Source organism: Oncorhynchus keta, unplaced genomic scaffold, assembly GCF_023373465.1.
Source record: "Oncorhynchus keta strain PuntledgeMale-10-30-2019 unplaced genomic scaffold, Oket_V2 Un_scaffold_4914_pilon_pilon, whole genome shotgun sequence".
NCBI classification, from domain to species: domain Eukaryota; kingdom Metazoa; phylum Chordata; class Actinopteri; order Salmoniformes; family Salmonidae; genus Oncorhynchus; species Oncorhynchus keta.
The window spans coordinates 92,431-117,380 of record NW_026290949.1 but is presented as its reverse complement, the minus strand read 5'-3'; the positions used below and the strand labels follow the sequence as shown (position 1 = coordinate 117,380).

General features: G+C 48.1%; 1 long non-coding RNA gene and 1 pseudogene across 28 annotated transcripts in view; both read right to left on the bottom strand.

The window, feature by feature from the left end:
- LOC118382043 (A disintegrin and metalloproteinase with thrombospondin motifs 3-like) overlaps positions 1–24,950 on the bottom strand; it is a 121,936-nt pseudogene that overhangs the window by 10,383 nt on the left and 86,603 nt on the right. The window contains exons 14-17 of the transcript XR_008132765.1: positions 17,802–17,968; positions 11,890–12,055; positions 10,100–10,232; positions 5,938–6,038 (exon numbers count right to left, since the gene is read on the bottom strand). The product of XR_008132765.1 is annotated as an A disintegrin and metalloproteinase with thrombospondin motifs 3-like (transcript). The remainder of the gene's footprint in view (positions 1–5,937; positions 6,039–10,099; positions 10,233–11,889; positions 12,056–17,801; positions 17,969–24,950) is intronic.
- LOC127928914 (uncharacterized) lies at positions 118–5,165 on the bottom strand. 27 transcript variants are annotated; one of them, XR_008132776.1, is made up of 10 exons: positions 3,157–5,165; positions 2,926–3,079; positions 2,417–2,570; positions 2,110–2,340; positions 1,740–2,047; positions 1,500–1,653; positions 1,348–1,424; positions 1,115–1,191; positions 802–1,032; positions 118–172 (listed from the first exon to the last, which is right to left on the bottom strand). It is a non-coding gene; the product is annotated as an uncharacterized LOC127928914 (long non-coding RNA). The 27 variants fall into 27 exon arrangements; XR_008132777.1 differs by lacking the exon at positions 118–172 and adding an exon at positions 362–416; XR_008132770.1 differs by lacking the exons at positions 118–172; positions 2,417–2,570 and adding exons at positions 364–493; positions 2,747–2,823.

Sequence of the window (24,950 nt, the reverse complement as noted above, 5' to 3'; positions counted from 1 at the left end):
GTGTGTGTGTGTGTGTGTGGTGTGTAAGAGCATGCATGTGTGTGTATGTACTCTCCTGGACACCCAGGTACAGATGAGGACAGAGCTTGTCTCCCTCACAGACCGAACTGTGGTTCTCCACAGCTTACTGAACACTGTGGTGGCCACACAGAGAGACAGCGGGTCAGATAACCTGTCTCTGTCGAATCCCCTCTCCACAGCTTACTGAACACCGTGTGGCCACACAGAGAGACAGCGGCAGATAACCTGTCTCTGTCGAATCCCCTCTCCACAGCTTACTGAACACCGACACAGAGACAGCGGGTCAGATAACCTGTCTCTGTCGAATCCCCTCTCCACAGCTTACTGTCTCCCTGTCTCTCCACAGCTTACTGAACACTGTGGTGGCCACACAGAGAGACAGCGGGTCAGATAACCTGTCTCTGTCGAATCCCCTCTCCACAGCTTACTGAACACTGTGGTGGCCACACAGAGAGACAGCGGGTCAGATAACCTGTCTCTGTCGAATCCCCTCTCCACAGCTTACTGAACACTGTGGTGGCCACACAGAGACAGCGGGTCAGATAACCTGTCTCTGTCGAACACTGGTGGCCACACAGAGAGACAGCGGGTCAGATAACCTGTCTCTGTCGAATCTCTTACTGAACACCGTCCACACAGAGAGACAGCGGGTCAGATAACCTGTCTCTGTCGAATCCCCTCTCCACAGCTTACTGAACACTGTGGTGGCCACACAGAGAGACAGCGGGTCAGATAACCTGTCTCTGTCGAATCCCCTCTCTTACCAGAGAGACAGATAACCTGTCTCTGTCGAATCCCCTCTCCACAGCTTACTGAACACCGTGGTGGCCACACAGAGAGACAGCGGGTCAGATAACCTGTCTCTGTCGAATCCCCTCTCCACAGCTTACTGAACACCGTGGTGGCCACACAGAGAGACAGCGGGTCAGATAACCTGTCTCTGTCGAATCCCCTCTCCACAGCTTACTGAACACCGTGGTGGCCACACAGAGAGACAGCGGGTCAGATAACCTCTGTCTCTGTCACTGAATCCCCTCTCCACAGCTTACTGAACACCGTGGTGGCCACACAGAGAGACAGCGGGTCAGATAACCTGTCTCTGTCGAATCCCCTCTCCACAGCTTACTGAACACCGTGGTGGCCACACAGAGAGACAGCGGGTCAGATAACCTGTCTCTGTCGAATCCCCTCTCCACAGCTTACTGAACACCGTGTGTGGCCACACAGAGAGACAGCGGGTCAGATAACCTGTCTCTGTCGAATCCCTCTCTCCACAGCTTACTGAACACTGTGGTGGCCACACAGAGAGACAGCGGGTCAGATAACCTGTCTCTGTCGAATCCCCTCTCCACAGCTTACTGAACACCGTGGTGGCCACACAGAGAGACAGCGGGTCAGATAACCTGTCTCTGTCGAATCCCCTCTCCACAGCTTACTGAACACCGTGGTGGCCACACAGAGACAGCGGGTCAGATAACCTGTCTCTGTCGAATCCCCTCTCCACAGCTTACTGAACACCGTGGTGGCCACACAGAGAGACAGCGGGTCAGATAACCTGTCTCTGTCGAATCCCCTCTCCACAGCTTACTGAACACTGTGGTGGCCACACAGAGAGACAGCGGGTCAGATAACCTGTCTCTGTCGAATCCCCTCTCCACAGCTTACTGAACACTGTGGTGGCCACAGAGAACACAGCCACACAGGAGACAGCAGATAACCTGTCTCTGTCGAATCCCCTCTCCACAGCTTACTGAACACTGTGGTGGCCACACAGAGAGACAGCGGGTCAGATAACCTGTCTCTGTCGAATCCCCTCTCCACAGCTTACTGAACACCGTGGTGGCCACACAGAGAGACAGCGGGTCAGATAACCTGTCTCTGTCGAATCCCCTCTCCACAGCTTACTGAACACTGTGGTGGCCACACAGAGAGACAGCGGGTCAGATAACCTGTCTCTGTCGAATCCCCTCTCCACAGCTTACTGAACACTGTGGTGGCCACACAGAGAGACAGCGGGTCAGATAACCTGTCTCTGGTCCTCTCCACAGCTTACTGAACACTACACAGAGAGACAGCGGGTCAGATAACCTGTCTCTGTCGAATCCCCTCTCCACAGCTTACTGAACACTGTGGTGGCCACACAGAGAGACAGCGGGTCAGATAACCTGTCTCTGTCGAATCCCCTCTCCACAGCTTACTGAACACTGTGGTGGCCACACAGAGAGACAGCGGGTCAGATAACCTGTCTCTGTCGAATCCCCTCTCCACAGCTTACTGAACACTGTGGTGGCCACACAGAGAGACAGCGGGTCAGATAACCTGTCTCTGTCAATCCCCTCTCCACAGCTTACTGAACACTGTGGTGGCCACACAGAGAGACAGCGGGTCAGATAACCTGTCTCTGTCGAATCCCCTCTCCACAGCTTACTGAACACTGTGGTGGCCACACAGAGAGACAGCGGGTCAGATAACCTGTCTCTGTCGAATCCCCTCTCCACAGCTTACTGAACACTGTGGTGGCCACACAGAGAGACAGCGGGTCAGATAACCTGTCTCTGTCGAATCCCCTCTCCACAGCTTACTGAACACTGTGGTCAGATAACCTGTCTCTGCCACACTTACTGAGAGAGAGACAGCGGGTCAGATAACCTGTCTCTGTCGAATCCCTCTCCACAGCTTACTGAACACTGTGGTGGCCACACAGAGAGACAGCGGGTCAGATAACCTGTCTCTGTCGAATCCCCTCTCCACAGCTTACTGAACACTGTGGTGGCCACACAGAGAGACAGCGGGTCAGATAACCTGTCTCTGTCGAATCCCCTTACTCCACAGCTCAGATAACCTGTCTCTGTCGAACACAGCTTACTGTGGGTGGCCACACAGAGAGACAGCGGGTCAGATAACCTGTCTCTGTCGAATCCCCTCTCCACAGCTTACTGAACACTGTGGTGGCCACACAGAGAGACAGCGGGTCAGATAACCTGTCTCTGTCGAATCCCCTCTCCACAGCTTACTGAACACTGTGGTGGCCACACAGAGAGACAGCGGGTCAGATAACCTGTCTCTGTTGAATCTCCTCTCCACAGCTTACTGAACACTGTGGTGGCCACACAGAGAGACAGCGGGTCAGATAACCTGTCTCTGTCGAATCCCCTCTCCACAGCTTACTGAACACTGTGGTGGCCACACAGAGAGACAGCGGGTCAGATAACCTGTCTCTGTCGAATCCCCTCTCCACAGCTTACTGAACACCGTGGTGGCCACACAGAGAGACAGCGGGTCAGATAACCTGTCTCTGTCGAATCCCCTCTCCACAGCTTACTGAACACCGTGGTGGCCACACAGAGAGACAGCGGGTCAGACGAGACTCAAAGCAGCTGGCTCTTCACTCACTAGAACAGTCAGCTAGCACAATTCCTAAAACAAATCGATAAAGAGCAACTTCCCTTTCCAGAAACCCTGGTAAACAACACAGGAAAAAAGTGTTTATAATCAACAAACTCAATCAAACTGGACTGCTAGAGGGTCTGGATACGCCAACCGTCCTCTTCACGTCCTTCAGTGTGTGGTGACTGGAGAATGTTTCCACACCAGGGTTCAGCTTCATTTTACAATTCAATTAAAAGAAAACTACAATTCTATTTTAGTGAACAGAAATTCCAATTCCATCATTGATTGATTTGAAATGGAGTTGACCCCAACTCTGATAAGTAGTACTGTGAGCTGTGTGACAGAGCTCCATGACCAGGTCCCTGTCTGTACTGAAGGCTCTGTGGCGGAGCTCCATGCTGGGACCCACCTGTGACTGGTCCCTTGTCTAGAGAATGCTCAGTGGGGGAGCTCCATGACCAGGCCCCTGTCTGTACTGTAGGCTTTGTGGTGGAGCTCCATGCTGGGACCCACCTGTGACTGGTCCCTTGTCTAGAGAATGCTCAGTGGTGGAGCTCCATGACCAGGCCCCTGTCTGTACTGTAGGCTTTGTTGTGGAGCTCCATGCTGGGACCCACCTGTGACCAGGCCCTTGCTAGAGTATGCTCAGTGGCGGAGTTCCATGACCAGACCAGGCCCCTGTCTGTACTATAGGATCTGTGGCCGGAGCTCCATGCTGGGACCCACCTGTGACCAGGCCCTTGTCTAGTGAACAGTCTGCTCTGAGACAGAGCTCCATGGTGGGACCAAAGATGTGTATAAACCCTAGATGACTGACAGGGGGCGCTGTATTGAAGCCACCGCACAGCCATCTTAGTAGTCCTCCTCCAGTGTAGAAAAGATGTTGGAAGCTGTAGAACTGCATGTATTCATGTCTACATGTATTCATATCTACATTCGTTGTTAACAAGTGTATATTCTATCAGACACCGTAACGCAGACTTTATAATTATTCAATGTGAGCTAAACATTTTTTAAAATTTTTATAACATGTAAAAAAAAATATTAAACCGTTTTTCCTTAAAGTACTAATGTTATTGGCCCCACTACAAAGGAACATACTGAAATACATGTCATTTTGTCCTTCATTGAAATACTGTAGAATTCCATGTATTTCAATGGTGAACTGGCCCTACAGGGTGGTGTTAATGAGGCCAACCGGTAGCCCTACAGGGGGGTGTTAATGAGGCCAACCGGTGGCCCTACAGGGTGGTGTTAATGAGGCCAACCGGTGGCCCTACAGGGTGGTGTTAATGAGGCCAACCGGTAGCCCTACAGGGTGGTGTTAATGAGGCCAACCGGTGGCCCTACAGGGTGGTGTTAATGAGGCCAACCGGTGGCCCTACAGGGTGGTGTTAATGAGGCCAACCGGTGGCCCTACAGGGTGGTGTTAATGAGGCCAACCGGTGGCCCTACAGGGTGGTGTTAATGAGGCCAACCGGTGGCCCTACAGGGTGGTGTTAATGAGGCCAACCGGTGGCCCTACAGGGTGGTGTTAATGAGGCCAACCGGTGGCCCTACAGGGTGGTGTTAATGAGGCCAACCGGTGGCCCTACAGGGTGGTGTTAATGAGGCCAACCGGTGGCCCTACAGGGTGGTGTTAATGAGGCCAACCGGTGGCCCTACAGGGTGGTGTTAATGAGGCCAACCGGTGGCCCTACAGGGTGGTGTTAATGAGGCCAACCGGTGGCCCTACAGGGTGGTGTTAATGAGGCCAACCGTGGCCCTACAGAGGGTGGCCCTGGCCCTACAGGGGGTGTTAATGAGTCCAACCGGTAGCCCTACAGGGTGGTGTTAATGAGGCCAACCGGTGGCCCTACAGGGGGTGTTAATGAGTCCAACCGGTGGCCCTACAGGGTGGTGTTAATGAGGCCATCCGGTGGCCCTACAGGGTGGTGTTAATGGGGCCAACCGGTGGCCCTACAGGGGGTGTTAATGAGGCCAACCGGTGGCCCTACAGGGTGGTGTTAATGAGGCCAACCGGTGGCCCTACAGAGTGGTGTTAATGAGGCCATCCGGTGGCCCTACAGGGTGGTGTTAATGGGGCCAACCGGCCAAGGGGTGTTAATGAGGCCATCCGGTGGCCCTACAGGGTGGTGTTAATGGGGCCAACCGGTGGCCCTAGGGGGCGTTAATGAGGCCAACCGGTGGCCCTACAGGGTGGTGTTAATGAGGCCAACCGGTGGCCCTACAGGGTGGTGTTAATGAGGCCAACCAGTGGCCCTACAGGGTGGTGTTAATGAGGCCAACCGGTGGCCCTACAGGGTGGTGTTAATGAGGCCAACCGGTGGCCCTACAGGGTGGTGTTAATGAGGCCAACCAGTGGCCCTACAGGGTGGTGTTAATGAGGCCAACCGGTGGCCCTACAGGGTGGTGAATGAGGCCAACCGGTAGCCCTACAGGGTGGTGTTAATGAGGCCAACCGGTGGCCCTACAGGGTGGTGTTAATGAGAACCGGTGGCCTGGGTGGTGTTAATGAGGCCAGACCCTTGTCTAGAGTAACCGGTACCTGGGTGGTGAAGAGTCTATACTCTGTGGTGAAGAGGCCAACCGGTGGCCCTACAGGGTGCTGGAGGCCACCGGTGGCCCTACAGGGGTGTGAGTCCAGACCCCTTGTCTGAGTCCAACCGTAGCCCTACAGGGTGGTGTTAATGAGGCCAACCGGTGGCCCTACAGGGGGTGTTAATGACCAACCGGTGGCCCTGTGGTGTTAATGAGGCCATCCGGTGGCCCTACAGGGTGGTGTTAATGGGGCCAACCGGTGGCCCTACAGGGGGTGTTAATGAGGCCACCCACCCTACAGGGTGGTGTTAATGAGGCCAGGCCCTACAGAGTGGTGTTAATGAGGCCATCCGGTGGCCCTAGGCAGGGTGGTGTTAATGGGGCCAACCTTCCGTGGTGTTAATGAGGCCATCCGGTGGCCCTGTACAGGGTACTTAGTGTGGACCCAACCGGTGGCCCTGAGGGCGTTAGAGGCCCTGCATACAGGGGGGCGTTAGAGGCCAACCGGTGGCCCTACAGGGTGGTGTTAGAGGCCAACCTTGGCCCTACAGGGTGGTGTTAATGAGGCCAACCAGTGGCCCTCAGGGTGGTGTTAATGAGGCCAACCGGTGGCCCTACAGGGAGGTGTTAATGAGGCCAACCGGTGGGGGTGGTGTTAATGAGGCCAACCAGTGGCCCTACAGGGTGGTGTTAATGAGGCCAACCGGTGGCCCTACAGGGTGGTGTTAGGAGGCCAACCGGTAGCCCTACAGGGTGGTGTTAAGAGGCCAACCGGTGGCCCTACAGGGTGGTGTTAGAGGCCAACCGGTGGCCCTACAGGGTGGTGTTAATGAGGCCAACCGGTGGCCCTACAGGGGGTGTTAATGAGTCCAACCGGTGGCCCTACAGGGTGGTGTTAATGAGTCCAACCGGGGCCCTACAGGGTGGTGTTAATGAGGCCAACCGGTGGCCCTACAGGGTGGTGTTAATGAGGCCAACCGGTGGCCCTAGGGGTGTTAATGAGTCCAACCGGTGGCCCTACAGGGGTGTTAATGAGTCCAACCGGTAGACAGGGTGGTGTTAATGAGGCCAACCGGGGCCCTACAGGGGTGTTAATTCCAACCTGGCCACTACTGGTGTTAATGAGGCCATCTGGCCCTACAGGGTTAATGGGGCCAACCCACTGAGAAAGACTAGGTGGCCCTATTATTAATGAGGCCAACCGGTGGCCACTACAGGGTGGTGTTAATGAGGCTAGGTTATTATCTCATTATTCAATCTGTCCACTACTGGTGAATGACTAGGTTATTATCTCATTATTCAATCTGTCCACTACTGAGAACCGACTAAAGGGTTATTATCTCATTATTCCAATCTGTCCACTACTGGGAATGAGGCCAACTGGCCCTAGGGTTATTATCTCATTATTCAATCCAACCGTCCACTACTGAGGCCAACCGGTGACAGGGTGGTGTTAATGAGGCCAACCGGTCCCTCAGGGTTATTAATGAGGCAATCTGTGGCCACTACTGAGGCCAATGACTAGGTTATTATCTCATTATTCAATCTGTCCACTACTGGGAATGACTAGGTTATTATCTCATTATTCAATCTGTCCACTACTGGGAATGAGGCCAACCAGTGGCCCTACTGAGGCCAACCGGTATTATCTCATTATTCAATCTGTCCACTACTGGGAATGAGGCCAACTAGGTTATTATCTCATTATTCAATCCATCCGTCCCTACAGGGTGGTGTTAATGAGGCCAATCTGTAGCCCTACAGGGTGGTGTTAATGAGGCCATCCGGTGGCCCTACAGGGTGGGAATGAATAGGTTATCTCATTATTCAATCTGTCCACTACTGGGAATGACTAGGTTATTATCTCATTACAGGGTTCAATCTGTGGCCCTACAGGGGTGTTAATGACTCCGGTGGCCTATGGTAATGGGGCCAACCGGTCCCTACAGGGGGTATTAACTCTCATTATTCAATGAGGCTGTCCACTACTGGGAATGACTAGGTTATTATCTAATTATTCAATCTGTCCACTACAGGGTGGTGTTAATGAGGCTAGCCCTTTATGAGGCAATCTCATTATTCAATCTGTCCACTACTGGGAATGACTAGGTTATTATCTCATTATTCAATCTGTCCACTACTGGGAATGACTAGGTTATTATCTCATTATTCAATCTGTCCACTACTGGGAATGACTAGGTTATCTCATTAGGCCAACCTGTCCCTCAGGGTGGTACTGGGAATGACTAGGTTATTATCTCATTATTCAATCTGTCCACTACTGGGAATGAGGCCAACCAGTGGCCCTACAGGGTGGTGTTAATGAGGCCAACCTCCCTACAGGGTTAATGAGGCAACCTGTAGCCTACAGGGTGGTATTCAATCTGTGGCCCTACAGGGTGGTGAATGAGGCTAACCAGTGGCCCTACATTGTTAATGAGGCCAATCTGTCCACTACAGGGTGGTGAATGAGGCCAACCGGTAGCCCTAGGTTATTAATCTCATTATTGTTAATGAGGCCAACCGGTCCCTACTGGTGAATGACTAACCGGTTATTATCTCATTATTCAATCTGTCCACTACTGGGAATGACTAGGTTATTATCTCATTATTCAAAACTGGGGTTAAATACCACTGGGACCCACCTGTGACCAGGCCCTTGTCTAGGTATATTATCTCTATTATGTGGTGAAGCCCTATACTCTGTGGTGAAGCTCTATGCTGGGACCCACCTGTGACCAGGCCCTTGTCTCAGTATACTCTGTGGTGAAGCTATGCTGGGAACCTGACCAGGCCCTTGTCTATTATCTCTGTTGAAGCTCAATCTGTCCACTCTGTGGTGAATGACACTAGGTTATTATCTCATTATTCAATCTCTACTACTGGGACCCACCTGACCAGACCCTTGTTATTATCTCATTATTCAATCTGTCCACTACCAGGCCCCTGTCCTCCACTGAATGACTAGGTTATTATCTCATTATTCAATCTGTCCACTACTGGGAATGACTGAACAACCCTGGTTATTATCTTCCCATTACTCAATTCCACTGTCCACCAACCACCTGGGAGAGGAGGGAGAGAGAGAGGGAGAGAGAGAGAAGGAGGGAGAGAGAGAAGGAGGGAGAGAGAGAGAGGGAGAGAGAGAGAGAGAGAGAGGGAGGGAGGGAGGGAGGGAGGGGGAGAGAGAGAGAGAGAGAGAGAGAGAGAGAGAGAGAGAGAGAGAGAGAGAGAGAGAGAGAGGGAGGGAGGGAGGGAGGGAGGGAGGGAGGGAGGGAGGGAGGGAGGGAGGGAGGGAGGGAGGGAGGGAAGGAAGAAGGATTATCTCATTATTCAATCTGTCCACTACTGGGAATGACTAGGTCATTATCTCATTATTTAATCTGTCCACTACTGGGAACGACTGGGTTATTATCTCATTATTCAATCTGTCCACTACTGGGAATGACTAGGTTATTATCTCATTATTCAATCTGTCCACTACTGGGAATGACTAGGTTATTATCTCATTATTCAATCTGTCCACTACTGAGAATGACTAGGTTATTATCTCATTATTCAATCTGTCCACTACTGGGAATGACTAGGTTATTATCTCATTATTCAATCTGTCCACTACTGAGAATGACTAGGTTATTATCTCATTATTCAATCTGTCCACTACTGGGAATGACTAGGTTATTATCTCATTATTCAATCTGTCCACTACTGGGAATGACTAGGTTATTATCTCATTATTCAATCTGTCCACTACTGAGAATGACTAGGTTATTATCTCATTACTGGGAATGACTAGGTTATTATCTCATTATTCAATCTGTCCACTACTGGGAATGACTAGGTTATTATCTCATTATTCAATCTGTCCACTACTGAGAATGACTAGGTTATTATCTCATTATTCAATCTGTCCACTACTGGGAATGACTAGGTTATTATCTCATTATTCAATCTGTCACCTACTTCGAACGACTGGAAGTCATTCAGACAGAGTGCTTTATGATCAGTCCCTCTGATGAGGAAGTGTCCCTGAGAGCGATGATGATGATGATGATGATGATGATGAAATGGATGCTCTCCTATCAACATGGCTCGGACATGGACAGAGAAAGGATAGAGGGGGAGAGTGAAGGGGAGAGGAGCTCACGTTGGCTGGCTGCACTCGTTCACGTTGCACCTCTTCCGGATGGGTTTGGGCTTCTTGCTGGTTTCACAGAGGTTCCGGTGCACCAGTCGACTGTCGCTCTTCCTCCTGCATCCGTATTTGGTGTACTGTATACCTGCCAGACGGTCCAATTAAAATGGGTTTAGTACATCTGTTGTAACGTCTGACAAAAAACATAACATTTTCTAATTTATACTGTAAATCATTTGACAGAAAGAAAATGCAGGTGGCCGAATGTACTAAGACTGGAGAGAGAGCGTGTGCGCACACACACACACACACACACACACACACACACACACACACACACACACACACACACACACACACACACACACACACACACACACACACACACACACACACACACACACACACACACACACACACTGACAGAGCAACAGTAGGAGGAACCATTTGAATGTGAATGTGTCAGAGACCCTGAGCAGCATGCCCCGAGGACATTTAGGCTCTGCTCTGCAAACCAGGTTGGGACAATAGCACCAACCCATGGTTGCCAGGTTGGGCCAATAGCAACAACCCACAGCAGGTTGCCAGGTTGGGCCAATAGCACCAACCCATAGCAGGTGCCAGGTTGGGCCAATAGAACCAACCCATAGCAGGTTTCCAGGTTGGGCCAATAGCACCAACCCACAGCAGGTTGCCAGGTTGGGCTAATAGCACCAACCCACAGTAGGTTGCCAGGTTGGGCCAATAGCACCAACCCATAGCAGGTTGCCAGGTTGGGCCAATAGCATGAACCCACAGCAGGTTGCCAGGTTGGGCCAATAGCACCAACCCTACAGTAGGTTGCCAGGTTGGGCCAATAGCACCAACCCATAGCAGGTTGCCAGGTTGGGCCAATAGCATGAACCCACAGCAGGTTGCCAGGTAGGGACAATAGCATGAACCCACAGCAGGTTGCCAGGTTGGGCCAATAGCATGAACCCACAGTAGGTTGCCAGGTTGGGCCAATAGCATGAACCCACAGTAGGTTGCCAGGTTGGGCCAATAGCATGAACCCACAGCAGGTTGCCAGGTTGGGCCAATAGCATGAACCCACAGCAGGTTGCCAGGTTGCCAGGTTGCCAGGTTGGGCCAATAGGGTTGGGCCAATAGCATGAACCCACAGCAGGTTGCCAGGTTGGGCCAATAGCACCAACCCACAGTAGGTTGCCAGGTTGGGCCAATAGCACCAATCCAAGCAGGTTGCCAGGTTGGGCCAATAGCATGAACCCACAGCAGGTTGCCAGGTTGGGCCAATAGCATGAACCCACAGCAGGTTGCCAGGTTGGGACAATAGCATGAACCCACAGCAGGTTGCCAGGTTGGGACAATAGCATGAACCCACAGCAGGTTGCCAGGTTGGGCCAATAGCATGAACCCACAGCAGGTTGCCAGGTTGGGCCAATAGCACCAACCCATAGCAGGTTGCCAGGTTGGGCCAATAGCATGAACCCACAGCAGGTTGCCAGGTTGGGCCAATAGCATGAACCCACAGTAGGTTGCCAGGTTGGGCCAATAGCACCAACCCATAGCAGGTTGCCAGGTTGGGACAATAGCATGAACCCACAGCAGGTTGCCAGGTTGGGACAATAGCACCAACCCATAGCAGGTTGCCAGGTTGGGCCAATAGCACCAACCCACAGCAGGGGTCCTTGGCAGGCCAGGCACAAATGGAAACAACCATCAGGGACCTTTCTGTAGCAGGTGAGATTGAATTAACCTGGTCTAAAGAGCCGCTCCACAACCAGGCCCCCCCATACACACACCTCCCCCACAGGGTTTAGAGCACTGCGACCAGCTCTTCAGGGCCCACTCGTAGGTATCCAGCTCGGCCAGGAGAACATTGTTATTGGTGATGACCGGCAGCAGGTCCTCATGGATAATGTACTTATATGTCAGACTGATCTTAGTGTCCTCCTCCTGTGGAATGACCTAGAAGAGGACAGGGAGAAAGAGGACACGATGACAGAGAGAGAGAGACAGGGAGAAAGAGAGTGAGAGAAAGATAAACAATTGATTCCCATTCAAAGTCCTATTTTCCCTAATCCCTAAACCTAACCCTTAACCTAAGTCTGACCTTAACATTAACCCAAAATCCTAACCCCAAACCTAAGCCTAAAATCCTAAGCCTAAAATAGCTTTTTTTTTTTTCCTTGTGGGGACAGGTGAAATGTCCCTACTTGTCCGAATTGTCCTCGTTTTACTATCCTTGTAAGGACTTCTGGTCCTTACAAATCATGGTCAAATCATTCACAAGAGAAATCAACCCAAGAACTAAGTGGGACGATGGGCTGAAGGGAGATGAAGTTTTTCATTAAGCACATTTTCAACCTAGTTCAGCACATAAAAGTGATAATTAACTACAATGACCATAATCCCTTGCGGCAGTTTTCCCCCAGTTTTGGTTAGATACACACAGACCACATGAGACAGGAATGTACACAACAAGAGGGACAGACAGTTGGTGAACGTTTACCTGAACTACTTTGAAGAACTAGTCAAATCATTTCTACAGACAGCTCTGCAGTATATTTAGGCAGGTTAGCCTAGCTAAACAGGATGACTACAGACAGCTCTGCAGTATATTTAGGCAGGTTAGCCTAGCTAAACAGGATGACTACAGACAGCTCTGCAGTATATTTAGGCAGGTTAGCCTAGCTACACAGGATGACTACAGACAACTCTGCAGTATATTTAGGCAGGTTAGCCTAGCTAAACAGGATGACTACAGACAGCTCTGCAGTATATTTAGGCAGGTTAGCCTAGCTAAACAGGATGACTACAGACAGCTCTGCAGTATATTTAGGCAGGTTAGCCTAGCTAAACAGGATGACTACAGACAGCTCTGCAGTATATTTAGGCAGGTTAGCCTAGCTAAACAGGATGACTACAGACAGCTCTGCAGTATATTTAGGCAGGTTAGCCTAGCTAAACAGGATGACTACAGACAGCTCTGCAGTATATTTAGGCAGGTTAGCCTAGCTAAACAGGATGACTACAGACAACTCTGCAGTATATTTAGGCAGGTTAGCCTAGCTAAACAGGATGACTACAGACAGCTCTGCAGTATATTTAGGCAGGTTAGCCTAGCTAAACAGGATGACTACAGACAGCTCTGCAGTATATTTAGGCAGGTTAGCCTAGCTAAACAGGATGACTACAGACAACTCTGCAGTATATTTAGGCAGGTTAGCCTAGCTAAACAGGATGACTACAGACAGCTCTGCAGTATATTTAGGCAGGTTAGCCTAGCTAAACAGGATGACTACAGACAGCTCTGCAGTATATTTAGGCAGATTAGCCTAGCTAAACAGGATGACTACAGACAACTGCAGTATATTTAGGATTAGCTAAACAGGATGACTACAGACAGCTCTGCAGTATATTTAGGCAGGTTAGCCTAGCTAAACAGGATGACTACAGACAGCTCTGCAGTATATTTAGGCAGATTAGCCTAGCTAAACAGGATGACTACAGACAACTGGAGTATATTTTCAGGTTAGCCTTGCTAAACAGGATGACTACAGACAACTCTGCTATATTTAGGCAGGTTTGCTAAACAGGATGACTACAGACAACTCTGCAGTAATTTAAGGTTAGTCACAGCTAAACAGGATGACTACAGACAACTCTGCAGTATATTTTGTTTTACTAGCCTAGCTAAACAGGATGACTACAGACAGCTCTGCAGTATATTTAGGCAGTTTAGCCTAGCAAACAGGATGACTACAGAAGCTGCTGCACTGTATATTTAGGCAGGTTAGACTAGCTGTGGAGGATGACTACAGACAGCTCTGAATATTTAGGGAACAGGTTAGCCTAGCTAAACAGGATGACTACAGACAGCTCTGTCAGTATATTTAGGCAGGTTAGCCTAGCTAAACAGGATGACTACAGACAGCTCTGCAGTCATACTTAGTCAGGTTAGCCTAGCTAAAGGATGACTACAGACAACTCTGCAGTATATTTAGGCAGGTTAGCCTAGCTACACAGGATGACTACAGACAGCTCTGCAGTATATTTAGGCAGGTTAGCCTAGCTAAACAGGATGACTACAGACAGCTCTGCAGTATATTTAGGCAGATTAGCCTAGCTAAACAGGATGACTACAGACAACTCTGCAGTATATTTAGGCAGGTTAGCCTAGCTAAACAGGATGACTACAGACAGCTCTGCAGTATATTTAGGCAGGTTAGCCTGCTAAACAGGATGACTACAGACAGCTCTGCAGTATATTTAGGCAGATTAGCCTAGCTAAACAGGATGACTACAGACAACTCTGCAGTATATTTAGGCAGGTTAGCCTGCTAAACAGGATGACTACAGACAGCTCTGCAGTATATTTAGGCAGGTTGCCTAGCTAAACAGGATAACTACAGACAACTCTGCAGTATATTTAGGCAGGTTAGCCTGCTAAACAGGATGACTACAGACAACTCTGCAGTATATTTAGGCAGGTGCCTAGCTAAACAGGATGACTACAGACAACTCTGCAGTATATTTGGCAGGTTAGCCTAGCTAAACAGGATGACTACAGACAACTCTGCAGTATATTTAGGCAGGTTAGCCTAGCTAAACAGGATGACTACAGACAACTCTGCAGTATATTTAGGCAGGTTAGCCTAGCTAAACAGGATGACTACAGACAGCTCTGCAGTATATTTAGGCTTTCTCGCCGCTTCCGAGTTTAGCCTAGCTAAACAGGATGACTACAGACAGCTCTGCAGTATATTTAGGCACAGGTTAGCCTAGCTAAACAGGATGACTACAGACAGCTCTGCAGTATATTTAGGCAGGTTAGCCTAGCTAAACAGGATAACTACAGACAGCTCTGCAGTATATTTAGGCAGGTTAGCCTAGCTAAACAGGATGACTACAGACAGCTCTGCAGTATATTTAGGCAGGTTAGCCTAGCTACACAGGATGACTACAGACAACTCTGCAGTATATTTAGGCAGGTTAGCCTAGCTACACAGGATGACTACAGACAGCTCTGCAGTATATTTAGGCAGGTTAGCCTAGCTAAACAGGATGACTACAGACAGCTCTGCAGTATATTTAGGCAGATTAGCCTAGCTAAACAGGATGACTACAGACAACTCTGCAGTATATTTAGGCAGGTTAGCCTAGCTAAACAGGATGACTACAGACAGCTCTGCAGTATATTTAGGCAGGTTAGCCTAGCTAAACAGGATGACTACAGACAGCTCTGCAGTATATTTAGGCAGATTAGCCTAGCTAAACAGGATGACTACAGACAACTCTGCAGTATATTTAGGCAGGTTAGCCTAGCTAAACAGGATGACTACAGACAGCTCTGCAGAAACAGGTTAGCCTAGCTAAACAGGATGACTACAGACAACTCTGCAGTATATTTAGGCAAACCTAGCTAAACAGGATGACTACAGACAACTCTGCAGTATATTTAGGCAGGTTAGCCTAGCTAAACAGGATGACTACAGACAACTCTGCAGTATATTTAGGCAGGTTAGCCAGAGCCAGGATGACTACAGACAACTCTGCAGTATATTTAGGCAGGTTAGCCTAGCTAAACAGGATGACTACAGACAACTCTGCAGTATATTTAGGCAGGTTAGCCTAGCTAAACAGGATGACTACAGACAGCTCTGCAGTATATTTAGGCAGTTTAGCCTAGCTAAACAGGATGACTACAGACAGCTCTGCAGTATATTTAGGCAGGTTAGCCTAGCTAAACAGGATGACTACAGACAGCTCTGCAGTATATTTAGGCAGGTTAGCCTAGCTAAACAGGATAACTACAGACAGCTCTGCAGTATATTTAGGCAGGTTAGCCTAGCTAAACAGGATGACTACAGACAGCTCTGCAGTATATTTAGGCAGGTTAGCCTAGCTACACAGGATGACTACAGACAGCTCTGCAGTATATTTAGGCAGGTTAGCCTAGCTAAACAGGATGACTACAGACAGCTCTGCAGTATATTTAGGCAGGTTAGCCTAGCTAAACAGGATGACTACAGACAGCTCTGCAGTATATTTAGGCAGGTTAGCCTAGCTAAACAGGATGACTACAGACAGCTCTGCAGTATATTTACAGGTTAGCCTAGCTAAACAGGATGACTACAGACAGCTCTGCAGTATATTTAGGCAGGTTAGCCTAGCTAAACAGGATGACTACAGACAGCTCTGCAGTATATTTAGGCAGGTTAGCCTAGCTAAACAGGATGACTACAGACAGCTCTGCAGTATATTTAGGGGTTAGCCTAGCGAAACAGGATGACTAAAGACAGCTCTGCAGTATATTTAGGCAGGTTAGCCTAGCTAAACAGGATGACTACAGACAGCTCTGCAGTATATTTAGGCAGGTTAGCCTAGCTAAACAGGATGACTACAGACAGCTCTGCAGTATATTTAGGCAGGTTAGCCTAGCTAAACAGGATGACTACAGACAGCTCTGCAGTATATTTAGGCAGGTTAGCCTAGTAAACAGGATGACTACAGACAGCTCTGCAGTATATTTAGGGGTTAGCCTAGCTAGACAGGATGACGGCTGACTGCTACTGCCAGAGATGAGATGATGACTAAGGAATGAAAAATATTGAAGTCATTAAATTAAAACTAAGTAAATATACACAACTGAATATTGTATTATTTCATAGTAATTTCCTATTTTTATAATGATGTCTACACAATGTGGACCTGACAGAGACAATGGAATATTTTCAATGCTTTGGCAATTACATTTTTACTATTTTTGGCTTTGTAATTTCCATTAAAAAGTCACACAAAAAAAGGTCACTATAATACATTTAATGTTATCGAAACCAAATCGAAAACCACAATATTTTGTTTTACTAATCGTACCAAACCGATCTAGAAAAGCACTAATTACCACTAGTGGACAATCAAAGATGATTAAAATCACAGTGAAGGTGCTCCACTGTCTTTCTAGGGGACTGACTGGAGTGTGGAGCTGAACCTCAATGTGAACCATTGGGAACGGAGTCCTGTATCTTCTGACCACATGCTGCTGTGTCGGATAGTGATCATTTGGGTCGGCCTGTTTTGGGTAAAATGAGAATTGAGGCGATGCACACCTGCACCTCAACTGTCACTTGTCAATGTTGAAAAATTCAGCCTGTATGTGTGTGTGTGTGTGTGTGTGTGTGCACTGGGTGTGTATGTGTGTGTGTGCACGTGTGTGTGCACGTGTCTGGGTGTGTGTGTGTATATGTGTGTCTGGGTGTGTGCACACAGTGTCTGGGTGTATGTGTGTGTGTGTGTGTGTGTGTGTGTGTGTGTGTGTGTGTGTGTGTGTGTGTGTGTGTGTGTGTGTGTGTGTGTGTGTGTGTGTGTATGTGTGTGTGTGTGTGTGTGTGTGTGTGTGTGTGTGTGTGTGCGTGCATGCACGTGTCTGGGTGTGTATGTGTGTGTGTGTATGTGTATGTGTGCACGTGTCTGGGTGTGTATGTGTGTGGGTATGTATGTGTGTGTGTGCACGTGTCTGGATGTGTGTGTGTGTGTGTGTGTATGTGTGTCTTGGTGTGTGCACGTGTCTGGGTGTGTATGTGTGTGTGTGTGTGTGCACGTGTCTGGGCGTGTGCATGTGTCTGGGTATGTATGTGTGTGTGTGCACATGTCTGGGTGTGTGTGTGTCTGAGTGTGCGTCTTACTAGATCCATCAGTTTCGTCTTCTTACCAGAACAACGATGCCCTCGTGAAGGGGGCCGATTGTTTTCAGGGTTTCTTTCTCGCCGCTTCCGAAGACGTACTCCCACTCCAAACCGCTCTCAATGAAGGTTCTGGACTTGGCATCTCCACTTTTTGCGTTCAATATGAAGCTGCCTGTGACTTGATTCTTCACAGCTGTGAAACACAAAGAAAAACATCTGATTCACAATGTGTTTTCATTCGTTGGGTAGTCTGACAGGACCAGCACAACAGGCTATACAGGGGGAGGGGGGACCAACTGTTCCTAGACCAGTTAACCCCACTGTTCCTAGACCAGTTAACCCCACTGTTCCTAGACCAGTTAACCCACTGTTCCTAGACCAGTTAAACAACACAGAACAAAACAAACCAAACCAGAACGAAACAAACCAGACCAGAACGAAACAAACCAAACCAGAACGAAACAAACAAAACCAGAACGAAACAAACCAAACCAGAACGAAACAAACCAAACCAGAACGAAACAAACCAGACCAGAACGAAACAAACCAGACCAGAACTGAAACAAACCAAACCAGAACGAAACAAACCAGACCAGAACGAAACAAACCAAACCAGAACGAAACAAACCAAACCAGAACGAAAACAAACCAGACCAGAACGAAACAAACCAGACCAGAACGAAACAAACCAAACCAGAACGAAAACAAACCAGACCAGAACGAAACAAACCAAACCAGAACGAAACAAACCAGACCAGAACGAAACAAACCAAACCAGAACCAAACAAACCAAAACAAACCAAACAAACCAGACCTCCTCACATATGACATTTCGTCAGGGCTCCATAAAAGGTTCAATCTGCGATAGCTACCGTTGTTCAGTGTTCATTTCAAATAGAGATCTATATGTACGGTATACGTCATTGACATTCGAATGACAGATTGTGACTTTAATGCTACAGTCTCGTCACCATCGTCTCCCTGTTTAGATAATAGATCTTAGAGACAGACAGTGAGAGACAGTGAGAGACAGTGAGAGACAGTGAGAGAGGAGGATTTGGCTGGTAGCCACGGTGATACTGACTCACGCTGGGCCGCTCACACACACACACACACACACACACACACACACACACACACACACACACACACACACACACACACACAGCACACACAACACCAGGGAGTCTCACAGAGCTATTGAATACCAGGGGAGTCTCACACAGAGCTATTGAATACCAGGGAGTCTCACACAGAGCTATTGAATACCAGGGAGTCCCACACAGAGCTACTGAATACCAGGGGAGTCCCACACAGAGCTACTGAATACCAGGGAGTCCCACACAGAGCTATTGTATACCAGAGGAGTCCCACACAGAGCTATTGAATACCAGGGAGTCCCACACAGAGCTATTGAATACCAGGGGTCCCACACAGAGCTAGGGGAGTCCCACACAGAGCTATTGAATACCAGGGAGTCCCACACAGAGCTATTGAGTCCCACACAGAGCTATTGTAGAGCTATTGTATACCAGGGAGTCCCACAGAGCTATTGTATACCAGGGAGTCCCACACAGAGCTATTGTAATACCAGGGAGTCCCACACAGAGCTATTGTATACCAGGGAGTCCCACACAGAGCTATTGAATACCAGGGGAGTCCCACACAGAGCTATTGTATACCAGGGAGTCCCACACAGAGCTATTGGGAGTATACACAGAGGGAGTCCCACACAGAGCTATTGTATACCAGGGGAGTCCCACACAGAGCTATTGTATACCAGGGAGTCCCACACAGAGCTATTGTATACCAGGGAGTCCCACACAGAGCTATTGTATACCAGGGGAGTCCCACACAGAGCTATTGTATACCAGGGGTCCCAGTCCCACAGGGAGAGCTATTGAATACCAGGGAGTCCCACACAGAGCTATTGAATACCAGGGAGTCCCACCAGAGCTATTGGGAGTCCCACACAGAGCTATTGAATACCAGGGGAGTCCCACACAGAGCTATTGAATACCAGGGGAGTCCCACACAGAGCTATTGAATACCAGGGGAGTCCCACACAGAGCTATTGAATACCAGGGGAGTCCCACACAGAGCTATTGAATACCAGGGGAGTCCCACACAGAGCTATTGAATACCAGGGGAGTCCCACACAGAGCTATTGAATACCAGGGGAGTCCCACACAGAGCTATTGTATACCAGGGGAGTCCCACACACAAGTTATGTTTCCATTAAGACACAAAACAAATTAGCCACAGACAAGTGCAATTAAACAGGTGGGGGTTTAACATGAGTTCTCCGAGACACTCATGGGAGTGTCCACTGAATGTAGACTAACAACAAGAAACTGGGACCTAAAAGACACCCACCATGAGTGGCCCCAGAAACAACATAAAAACCCACACCAATAATATGGAATAGAAAACAAGTGAAGCAGACCAAACCAGACCAAACCACCAGACCAGACCAAACCAGACCAAACCAGACCAGACCAGACCAAAGACCAGACCAAACCAGACCACCAGACCAAACCACCAGACCAGACCAAACCAAACCAGACCAGACCAAACCAAACCACCAGACCAAACCAAACCAGACCAGACCAGACCAGACCAAACCAGACCAGACCAAACCAAACCAACAGACCAGATCAAACCAGATCAAACCACCAGACCAGACCAAACCAAACCAAACCAGACCAAACCAACAGACCAGACCAAACCAGACCAAACCACCAGACCAGACCAAACCAGACCAGACCAGACCAGACCAGACCAGACCAAACCAGACCAGACCAAACCAACAGACCAGACCAAACCAGATCAAACCACCAGACCAGACCAAACCAGACCAAACCAGACCAGACCAAACCAGACCAAACCAGAACAAACCACCAGACCAGACCAGACCAAACCACCAGACCAGACCAAACCAAACCAGACCAGACCAAACCAACAGACCAGACCAAACCAGATCAAACCACCAGACCAGACCAAACCAGACCAAACCAGACCAAACCACCAGACCAGACCAAACCAAACCAGAGCAAACCAAACCAAACCAAACCAGATCAAACCACCAGACCAAATCAAACCAGACCAAACCACCAGACCAAAACAAACCAGACCAAACCAAACGGAAAAAAAACAGACCAAACCAAAACAAACCAGACCAAAATTGATGTCAATGTGAGTAAAGTGGGTGGATCTGATGAAGTCAGAATATCACCTGCCGACTAACAAAATGGATCGAATTGACCTTTCCACTGACCAGAACTAATGTACCATTGAAGTGTATTCAAAGGACCGCAGGAGGAATTTGTATTCAAGATCTTTTCCAGCATCATTCCTCAGACAGTCTGTGATATATATATATATACCAAACTGGTTTACCCAGCAGTAGAAAAGCAAAAACCAAAGGTAAAGACACTTGTTAGGTTTAGTTTAAGGCCATTTGGATTGGACACCTGTTCATATGGATCCCAGTTGATTTCCCATCCAGAGGTGGATGTTCTGCATAAATAGGCATAAATAGGCTGGCCATTACCATTAGTCTGCATTGAGGCAGAGGTTCTGCATAAATAGGCTGGCCATTACCATTAGTTTGCATTGAGGCAGAGGTTCTGATAAATAGGCTGGCCATTACCATTAGTTTGCATTGAGGCAGAGGTTCTGCATAAATAGGCTGGCCATTACCATTAGTTTGTATTGAGGCAGAGGTTCTGCATAAATAGGCTGGCCATTACCATTAGTTTGTATTGAGGCAGAGGTTCTGCATAAATAGGTTGGCCATTACCATTAGTTTGTATTGAGGCAGAGGTTCTGCATAAATAGGCTGGCCATTACCATTAGTTTGCATTGAGGCAGAGGTTCTGCATAAATAGGCTGGCCATTACCATTAGTTTGTATTGAGGCAGAGGTTCTGCATAAATAGGCTGGCCATTACCATTAGTTTGTATTGAGGCAGAGGTTCTGCATAAATAGGCTGGCCATTACCATTAGTTTGCATTGAGGCAGAGGTTCTGCATAAATAGGCTGGCCATTACCATTAGTTTGCATTGAGGCAGAGGTTCTGCATAAATAGGCTGGCCATTACCATTAGTTTGTATTGAGGCAGAGGTTCTGCATGAATAGGCTGGCCATTACCATTAGTTTGTATTGAGGCTCAGAGGTTCTGATAAATAGGCTGGCCATTACCATTAGTTTGTATTGAGGCAGAGGTTCTGCATAAATAGGCTGGCCATTACCATTAGTTTGTATTGAGGCAGAGGTTCTGCATAAATAGGCTGGCCATTACCATTAGTTTGTATTGAGGCAGAGGTTCTGATAAATAGGCTGGCCATTACCATTAGTGATTGCATTTAGTGAGGCAGAGGTTCTGCATAAATAGGCTGGCCATTACCATTAGTTTGCATTGAGGCAGAGGTTCTGCATAAATAGGCTGGCCATTACCATTAGTTTGCATTGAGGCAGAGGTTCTACATAAACAGGCTGGCCATTACCATTAGTTTGCATTGAGGCAGTGGTTCTGCATAAATAGGCTGGCCATTACCATTAGTTTGCATTGAGAGTATTGAGGCAGAGGTTCTGCATAAATAGGCTGGCCATTACCATTAGTTTGCATTGAGAGTAATGAGGCAGAGGTTCTGCATAAATAGGCTGGCCATTACCATTAGTTTGCATTGAGGCAGAGGTTCTGCATAAATAGGCTGGCCATTAGGTCAGAGGTTCTCATTAGTTGGGCATTGAGGTCTGAGGTTCTGCATAAATAGGCTGGCCATTACCATTAGTTTGCATTGAGGCAGAGGTTCTGCATATGTTGGGTGATTAGGCTGGCCACTACCATTAGTTGGGTGATTAGGTCTGAGGCAGAGGTTCTGCATAAATAGGCTGGCCATTACCATTAGTTTGTATTGAGGCAGAGGTTCTGCATAAATAGGCTGGCCATTACCATTAGTTTGTATTGAGGCAGAGGTTCTGCATAAATAGGCTGGCCATTACCATTAGTTTGGTCTGAGGCAGAGGTTCTGATTAGGCTGGCCATTACCATTAGTTTGCATTGAGGCAGAGGTTCTGCATAAATAGGCTGGCCATTACCATTAGTTTGTATTGAGGCAGAGGTTCTGCATAAATAGGCTGGCCATTACCATTAGTTTGTTTGAGGCAGATTAGGCTGGCCATCCACTGAGAGTTCTGTAAATAGGTCTGGCCATTACCATTATGTTTGCATTGAGGCAGAGGTTCTGCATAAATAGGCTGGCCATTACCATTAGTTTGTATTGAGGCAGAGGTTCTGATAAATAGGCTGGCCATTACCATTGATGTTTGATTATCTGGGCAGAGGTTCTGCATAAATAGGCTGGCCATTACCATTAGTTTGTATTGAGGCAGATGTTCTGCATAAATAGGCTGGCCATTACCATTAGTCTGCATTGAGAGCAGAGGTTCTGCATAAATAGGTCTGGCCATTACCATTAGTTTGTGATTGAGTCTGCAGATGTTCTGCATAAATAGGCTGGCCATTACCATTAGTTTGCATTGAGGCAGAGGTTCTGACATAAATAGGCTGGCCATTACCATTAGTCTGCATTGAGGCAGAGGTTCTGCATAAATAGGCTGGCCATTACCATTAGTTTGTGATTGAGGCAGAGGTTCTGCATAAATAGGTCTGGCCATTACCATGATTTGTGATTGAGGCAGAGGTTCTACATTAGGTCTGGCTCACTACCATTGGTTGCATTGAGGCAGAGGCTCTACTAATGTTGGTGATTACCATTAGTTTCATTGATGCAGGGTTCTGATTAGGCTGGCCATTACCATTAGTTTGTACTGATGCAGAGGTTCTGCATAAATAGGCTGGCCACTGATTAGTTTGTATTGAGGCAGAGGTTCTGCATAAATAGGCTGGCCATTACCATGTTTGATTAGGTTGATCACAGAGGTTCTGCATAAATAGGCTGGCCATTACCATTAGTTTGTATTGAGGCAGATGTTCTGCATAAATAGGCTGGCCATCACCATGTTGTGATTGAGGTCTGAGGTTCTGATAAATAGGCTGGCCATTACCATTAGTTTGCATTGAGGCAGAGGTTCTACATAAATAGGCTGGCCATTATGTTGGGTCTGCATTGAGGCAGAGGTTCTGATAAATAGGCTGGCCATTGATGTATTGAGGTTCTGATTAGGGTGATTCTGAGGCTGGCTCACTGATTGAGGCAGTTCTGATAAATAGGCTGGCCATTACCATTAGTCTGCATTGAGGCAGAGGTTCTGCATAAATAGGCTGGCCATTACCATTGGTTGCATTGAGGCAGAGGTTCTACATAAATAGGCTGGTCATTACCATTAGTTTGCATTGAGGCAGAGGTTCTGCATAAATAGGCTGCCCATTACCATTAGTTGCATTGAGGTAATCACTGTCCCGATGTCGGGTGTGAGGATTAGGTCTGGCTCACTGATGTTGGGTGATTACACACTGACACACACACACACACACATGTTGGGTGATTACACACTGGCTCACACATGTGGGCTAGACATGATTAGCATTTCAAAAATGAAAATATCTGATGTCTGGTCCGAACTGGTGAGCATTACTAACAGGCTAAAACTCTACTGATGTGGTGACAGTCAAATGATCTGCAGTCATGCACTGATGTTGATCATTAGGAAATGTGTGGGGTCACTGGTTGTGCATGTGTGTGTGTGTCACTGATGTTGTGGTGTGTGGTGTGTGTCACTGATGTGGGTGATGTGTCACTGATGTGTTAGTGTGTGTGTGTGTGTGTGTTGTGTGTTGTGTGTGGCTGTGATGTTGGGTGATTAGGTGTGTTGAGTTCTGTAGTCATGCTCACTGATGTCCCTACTGTAAATGTACACTACTTGGCTCAAAAGCTTGTTGAATATCTCATTCCTAAATCATGGTCATTAGTATGGAGTTGGTCCCCCCCCTTTGTTGCTATAACAGCCTCCACTCTTCTGGGAAGGCTTTCCACTAGATGTTGGAACATCGCTGTGGCGACTTGCTTCCATTCAGCCACAACAGCATTAGTGAGGTCTGGCTCACTGATGTTGGGTGATTAGGTCTGAGGCTCACTGATGTTGGGTGATTAGGTCTGGCTCACTGATGTTGGGTGATTAGGTCTGGCTCACTGATGTTGGGTGATTAG